This window comes from Nicotiana tomentosiformis, chromosome 2, assembly GCF_000390325.3.
Source record: "Nicotiana tomentosiformis chromosome 2, ASM39032v3, whole genome shotgun sequence".
NCBI classification, from domain to species: domain Eukaryota; kingdom Viridiplantae; phylum Streptophyta; class Magnoliopsida; order Solanales; family Solanaceae; genus Nicotiana; species Nicotiana tomentosiformis.
The window spans coordinates 17,238,060-17,244,392 of record NC_090813.1 but is presented as its reverse complement, the minus strand read 5'-3'; the positions used below and the strand labels follow the sequence as shown (position 1 = coordinate 17,244,392).

At 40.1% G+C, this 6,333-nt stretch overlaps 1 non-coding gene across 1 annotated transcript; it reads left to right on the top strand.

Annotated features, from left to right (window-relative positions):
• Positions 1-1,685: 1,685 nt before the first annotated feature.
• Positions 1,686-1,792, top strand: LOC117279246 (small nucleolar RNA R71). The gene has a single exon (XR_004509657.1). It is a non-coding gene; the product is annotated as a small nucleolar RNA R71 (small nucleolar RNA).
• Positions 1,793-6,333: the final 4,541 nt, after the last annotated feature.

The following is a 6,333-nucleotide window of genomic DNA, read 5'->3' as shown; positions in this document are numbered from 1 at the left end:
CTTCTTCTCAACTTTCTTAGGGTACACCACACACTTATATTTCTCGCTCACCGTAGCCTTTTTTTTCGAGCTCTTCACTTTCTACTCAACACTTGCAGCTGGTTTTTCTTTTTGTGTCCCCTTTGCTACATTCATCTCAAAAGTCACAGTCTTCTCACCCACTCTAAGCATGAGTTTCCTCTCGTGTATATCCAATATTGCTCTACTCCTTGCTAAGAATCTTCTTCCTAGGATAAGGGGGACATCCTTGTTCTCCTCCATATTCACCACTATAAAGTTCACATGAAATACGAACTTATCCACCCGAACTAACACATCTTCCACTATCCCCTCGGGTGTTATAATCATTTGGTCTACCAGCTGCAATAATATTTGCACCGACCTTACCTCTCCAATCTCCTTCTCCAATTTCCTATAAATAGATAGAGGCATTAAGTTAATTGAGGCACCAGAATCACATAAAGACTTATCAAAATTAATGGTTCCTAAAGAGCAAGGTATAGTAAAACTCCCAAGATCTCCACAAATTTATGGGAGTTTGTTTTGCAATATCGTGCTACAATGCTCTGTGAGCTTCACCACCGAGGTCTTCTCGATCTTCCTCTTCTTTGTAAGGATTTTCTTCAAAAATTTGACATAAGCAGGTGTTTGTGTGAACACTTCTGTGAATGGTAAGTTTACATGAATCTACTTCAGCATATCCAAAAATCTCCCAAACTACTTGTCTAGCTTTTCTCTATATAGCTTTTGAGGGAAATAAAGCAGGCATATGCTCGCTCTCATCCTGTTCCTCCCTTCTAGAAGTTTCATCTGGCCCTTCTTCTTTTTATCAACATCATTCTTCAGCTACTCCCCACTTTATTTTTCAAGTTTCACATCATTTTGGATCGGGTGGGATCTTTTAACACTTGTCCACTTCTCAAGTTATAGCATTCACCGTTTCTTTGGGATTTCTCTCAGTATCAGCGGGGAGAGTTCCTAGAATCCTCTCAAATAATAGAGTGGCTAGCTGCCCAACCTGTCTTTCCAGGTTTCGAAAAACAGTGCCCAGTTCTTTGATAGTTGCTCCATGTTCTCGTATAGTTGCGCTATGAGTTTCAAGCCTCTCATTAGTTATCAAAATGAAAGCCTTCATGTGATCTTCTATGCTAGACTGAATGGGCTGTTGGGACTGAAATTGCTACCTCTGCTGATTCATAAAACCAGGAGCTCCTTGTCCTTGAGGTCTGAGGTTGTTTTGTTACCATGCATTCGCAGTACCCCCAGGTGAACTCCATGAAAGATCGGGGTGCCTCTGGCCCATTGCATGATAATTTCCCACAGCATTCACTTCCTCATTTGAGTCTTGACATTCATGATTAGGGTGTCCTCTTCCATATATATCACAAGCTACATGAGACTAATTTTGTATCGAGGCTAATGTTAGTTTTTGTATTTCTTTGGCCATAGCATAAAGTTGTACCTGCACAGATGTATTATCATCAACTTGGTGAACACCAGTTGATCTTCTTCTTTCAGCACTCGCAGAGGGCCACTAATTAGCATCTTCAGATAACTCATCAAGAATTGTAACTATCTCCTCTGGAATCTTCTTCATCAACGGGCCTCCAGCTGCATTGCTCAATGTTTTATGTGAGGCCGGTGTCAATCCATCCCAAAAGTCCTGGAGTTGCATCCAGAGTTTAATTCCGCTATGTTGACACTTTCTAACAATCTCCTTAAAACTCTCCCATGCTTCAAAAACAGTTTCAGTTTCTTTATGGCAGAAGTTATCGATTTCTCTTCTAATCTTGCCCGTTTTAGCTGAGGAGAAATATTTATCAAGGAATTTTCTAGTCATCTCCTCCCATATTCTAATCAATCTCGTGGGCAAGCTTTGAAGCCACAGCTTTGCATCATCTTTGAGTGTGAAGGGGAATGCCCTCAAGTACACTGCATCTCGTGATACACCATTATATTGAAAGGTGTTCATAATCTCCTCGAAGTCCATTAGATGTGTATTTGGATCTTCATTTGGATTCCCTCTGAAGACACAACAATTCCAACCCTTGCTTCAACTCGAAATTGTTTGCTGTAATTGGAGGTGGTCTAACACTGGATAATCCTTAATTTTAGACCGGTCTAGCATAATTGCCAAGTGGTCTCCCAGGCCTGGGAGCTATATTTCTGAACTTGTCTGCACCAAAGGGTTGATTTTGATTAAGTTTGTGACCCCTCTCTTCTTCATAGATGTTCTTCGCATCTCCAATAGTTGCTTTCAGCATCCCGTGTAGCTTTTTCACGTTGTTGGACTGTCTCTCTTGCAGCCAAATGTACATTATCATCACTATTTCCGGCCATAGTTTCTTAGGTTGAGGATTTCCCAACCTTCTCTAGCTTCTTGGTGAGATCCTTTTACTTCCTCAGTTGTCGCAGTTGCTGAAAATGGGCAGAAAAAATCGGGTAAGAACAAAAATGCTCAATTGAAGGATTCCACAATAAAACCTAATGCCATGGTTGTGAAGAGGCATGAACCATTAGATATGGTTGCACAGAAAGTTGCTACTCAAACACTAGAGAACAACTTACATGTTGAAATTTGGGAAGAAGGCGAGGAAGATGATTTGCTTGATTATTGCCGATCTGAGGCGGCTAGATGTGGAGATTTATCTCCTACGCATAGTGGAAAAAAGAATAAGATACACACAAAGGAGAATAGTTGGGATGGTAAAGTGAATGAAGGAGTAACACTTAGGATACTCCCAATGAGAAATTCAAAGCAAAAAGGGGCAGTCCCGACCACATCTACAAGGTCTAATCGATTGAAGAAGAAATGAGGAATTTTGAAGATTTATTGAAGACAAATGAAGAGGATTTTAAGGAGCTACAAATTGAAGAAATCACAAGTATCATGAATGAGGGGCAATAATCAAATTTCTACCTTATTTTATTTAATCATTTCTAAGAATTATCATATGTAATATCATCATAGAGTATGTTATAAACTCTATGATGATCATAGAGTACTTAGTTCTTTCTAGTTCTTATTTTTTACATGCTTGCTAAAAGATGAGGTTGTTCATGCCTCAATAGGAATTGTAAGGTAAGGTCTAGCTCAGTATGTGTTTGTTATTTGTCTTATGCCTTTGGGAAATATCCTAACAGCTATGAGATCATTCGCCCTCGTAGGACTTTGCCGGCAGCCACATCCTCATCATGAGGCTGCCATCATAAGGCGATGGAGGCGCAGAGGGATGATTATATAGCCAAGGCATAAGGCAACACTACTGTAGCTTTTGACCCCTTACTTGTACTCTTCCTTTGTGGTTTTTCTTTTATTATTAATAAATTACCTACTGGGCAGACCGCCTAGTAGTATAATTTGCTGGAAAAAAAACATGAAAGAGGTTATGAATAGATTTTCAGTCAAAGGGTCCATTATGATAAAAAAATCTATTTCAAACACTGTTGATTGCCAATCCTCGGCAATGGCGCCAAAATTTGACTAGCTCAAAAAACACACTTAAATTATGCTCGCTAATCAAATATAGTATAGTATAATATCGTATCCATATGGATTGGATTTAAACAGTGTTCTCGTAGTTTATAGCTTGGTTGCTATCCAAGATGATCAACAATTGAGATTATAAGATGTCTAATAAGTAAGAAGCTAAACCTATTGAGTAATGACAATCGAAACAAAGATAAGCAAGGAAGTTATCAGTGGGAGAAAATAGGGGTTGATATGATAGGCGAAAGATAATTGTTCGGGATCTAACTCTAGATAATTCACTTCTAATGTTCAAGTGAGTCTCTTGAATTCACTTAATTATTAGTTCAAACGTTCAGCAAAACTCCTCTCTCGATTAAGTCTGAACCTCACAAGATGAACCAATTTAAGCACGTGAAGATATGCAAGAATGCGTAATGGATTGGTCTTTAGGAGAACCTCTCTCGATTATCCTCCTAACTAGGTTTAATCAATGATTCGACTAGCCTCTTTCGATTACTAAGAAGAATTAATGAACTCAACCAACAATACAATGCAAAGATATCACAAGTTATGCCTCTCTCGATTACATGAACAAGTGAATATAGATGCAGCAGTTAAATCATCCAAAAATGCTTCAATACATAAAACTAGAGTTATGATCCATAAACAATCATCAATACACCAAATCCATCAAACCCTAAAGAGAACTACTCCATAGATATGGGGCAATTCATCACAAATAAAATTAATGTATAGGAAAACATAAATTCAGTCCAAATTCGTGTCTTGAGTGAGGAAGGAATGATGAAATCCTTGTGCTCGTGTTCTTCCAACTCCTCCTTATCCTCCCTAGGTTGAATTTGTGTCAAAAGTACATAAAATAACATTTTTCCATGTATTTATACTAAGTAGGGTCATGCCCAGACAAAACCACCTTTTCCTAGACAAAATAGGACATTCACTCTGTAAAATTTGTACAGGCGTGTCGCATGGGGCAACGCGCCATGCGGGTCATTAGTGGGGAAATCCAGAGAGCTCAACTTCTGTCAGGAAGCCAAAAATACACTGCTGCGTCACACAATGCATCGCATAGTGCGTCGCATTAGTGCAAATTTCTCAGAGTACGGATTTTGCTTGCGTTTTGACATCCAGACTTGGTCCTCGACCCCAGAACATGATCCTAGCTTAATCTCTTAGGATTCTACTCATACTTCAAAGCTCCAAATAGATCGAATTCATTCCATAACATCTACTTAGCTCGGAATCACTCCTACAAGTCATAAAACACAAAAAGTGCAAAACATTATCAATTAAACCCTCAAACATGAATAAAGTGCAGTGAATTAGAGTGAAATAAGAGACTAAAATACAAAATTATAGCCTACCATCACCAAACTCAGGAAGGGTGCACCTCCACAGACTACTTAGGCTCTACGTATTCCATAGGATCCTCAGGTTTCTCAGGTCATGGTTACGGCACCAGTTTCCACTCCACCTACATAGCCAACAATGGGTGGAGGTCAGACAGGTAGAGGTCGCCCTAGAGGGGGAGGCTAGGCCAGATGTTATACTCTTCCTACTAGGACGGAGGTGATTGTATCCGACTCAGTTATCACATGTATTGTTCCGGTTTGTCATAGAGATGCATCAATCATATTTGATTCAGGCACCACTTATTCTTATGTATCATCTTACTTTCCTCCATATTTGGGTATATCTTGTGATTCTTAGAGTTCTCCTGTCTATGTGTCCACGCCTGTGGGAGATTCCATTATTGTTGACCGTGTGTATTGGTCGTTTTAGTTGTTCTTGGTGGTTTTGAGACCAGGGCTGACCTATTGTTGCTTTGTATGGTAGATATTGATGTTATCTTGGGTATGGGCTGGTTGTTGCCCTATCATGCTATCCTTGATTGTCACGCCAAGATGGTGAAGTTGGCAATGCCAGGTTTGCCGCGGTTGGAGTGGAGAGGTACTTTAGATTATGTTCCTATGAGGGTGGTGTCTTTCCTTAAGGCACAACGGATGGTTGGGAAGAGGTGTGAGGCATATCTAGCCTTCGTGAGAGATGTCAATGTTGATACTCCTACCATTGAGTCAGTTCCGGTAGTGAGGGATTATCCAGATGTATTTCCGACGGATCTTCCGGGCATGCCGCCTAACAGGGATATCGATTTTGGTATTGATTTGTTACTGGGCACTTATCCCATTTCCATTCCACCATATCATATGGTTCCAGCAGAGTTGAATGAGTTCAAGGAGCAGTTGCAAGAGTTGCTTGATAAGGGTTTCGTTCGGCCTAGTGTGTCACCTTGGGGTGCTCCGGTCTTGTTTGTAAAGAAAAATGATGGTTCGATGCACATGTATATTGATTATCGATAATTGAGCAAGTTTACAGTGAAGAACATGCATCCATTGCCATGCATTGATGACCTATTTGATCAGTTACAGGGTTACAAAGTGTTCTCAAAGATTGATTTGTGGTCAGGCTACCATCAGTTGAAGATTCGAGAGCCAGATATTCCAAAGACTGCCTTCAGGACTCAGTATGGTCATTACGAGTTTCTTGTGATGTCATTTGGGTTGACCAATGCCCTAGCAGCACTCATGCACTTGATGAACAGTGTTTTCCAGCCCTATCTTAACTCATTCATCATTATGTTTATTGTCAACATTTTGGTGTACTTCTGGAGCCGGGAAGATCATGAGCAGCACTTGAGGACCGTGCTCCATACCTTGAGAGAAAAGAAGTTGTATGCAAATTTTCAAAGTGTGAATTTTGGCTTGATTCGGTGGAATTTTTGGGACATGTAGTGTCGAGTGAGGGGAATAATGTATATCCAAAGAAGATTGAAGCAGTGC